Below are 1,546 nucleotides of genomic sequence, written 5' to 3'. Positions count from 1 at the left end.
TTTTTTGGATAACATTGTCAAAGATTCAGTGAAATCCATCTAGGGGTGAGCATTTGTCTCAGAACTCGCGGATTTAGACGTGCCATCAGTTCGTTAATGGATTAGATGTGGATAAGTTTTTTAAAATCCAAAAGACAACGGAATGGGCTCGGATACAATTTTAAAAATCCGTCCATACCCATAAATTTGTTGTTACTAAATATACGGTTGTACATTTTTTTTTATCAAAGATCTTCAATACAAATACAAAGTTAATAGATTTGTTTTTGAGAAATTATGTATTTTTTTATGTCATTCTTTGATGAGTTAATAGATACTGGACCAATATATGCACATGTGGCCATACTTTATCCCAAGTACACCAAAAACATCTTATTTTAAAGAGGTCGGGTTTCTTGTTCTCTTCAGAATAACTTCAAAGCATTACAGTAAATCCAGTGTTATATCCTCAAAGGATGTAGTCTTATTTTTAAAACCACCCATGAACTTGTTGTTTTCATTTCTCTAATATAAATTTTAATTATAAAACAAATCCAACGAATTATCGCATCCAATCCGTCAATTTTTGCGTCCATTGGATGTCGGAATGGATGTGAATGCCAAATTTAAAATCCGTAATGGATTGGATTGGATGTGGATGAGGTGAAACCTGGTTCATACTTTGTGCATATTTTGTTATTGAATTATTAACGTGCACATAATTGTACACCTGTTGATTTTTAATGTGTACATAATCGTACACACACTAATTTTTAATGTGCACATAATTGTACACATGTTGATCCTTTATAATTATACACTTGTTGATCCTTTCTTATACTTTTATGGTAACTGCAGGGCCTTATGTCACTTCTTTGACCATGTGATGTTCGAGAGCAAAGATGAATTTTCTGAGAAGTCCAGAACCTGAGCTCTTTTATTGAACTTAAGGTGTGTCTTTATTTTGTTTGTATGAATTTACTTTTCCATCTGATTCATATTCCTTTAAATCCATCTGATCTCTTCCCAGACTTTTTTGCAATTGAACTTTGTTATTCTCTTTCATATTCTACGAAGAGTTATTAAGGTACATCATACATAGGCACCATATGGTTGTACACCATTGTATGACCTATTTTGTCGACATGTATGACCTATTTTGTCGATATGGATGTGGGTTTGTTAGAATTTTTTATGGGTGTGTACATAGTTCTACGTAATTGTGCTATCTCAATAATATATGCATGTTTTGGGTATAAATGATGGATTTTTGTAAGTATGTACATAGTTATACATCATTGTGCTCTCTCACGATTTTATGGTTTTTTTTTTTTTGGTATGTACGTTAGATTTGTTTGGGTTTTATAGGTATATAGTTGCATACCATTGTACAATCTCAGTAATATATGCATGTTTTATAGGTGTTTACATAGTTGTACAACACTGTGCTATCTCAATAATATATGCATGTTTTGTATAAATGCTGAATTTTTGTAAGTTTGTACATAGTTGTACACCATTATCTTCTCTCACGATTTTATGCCCTTTTTTTGTGGGTATGTATGTT

This window comes from Papaver somniferum, chromosome 9 (genome assembly GCF_003573695.1).
Source record: "Papaver somniferum cultivar HN1 chromosome 9, ASM357369v1, whole genome shotgun sequence".
Taxonomy (NCBI): Eukaryota; Viridiplantae; Streptophyta; class Magnoliopsida; order Ranunculales; family Papaveraceae; genus Papaver; species Papaver somniferum.
Note: the sequence above shows the minus strand (reverse complement) of the source record.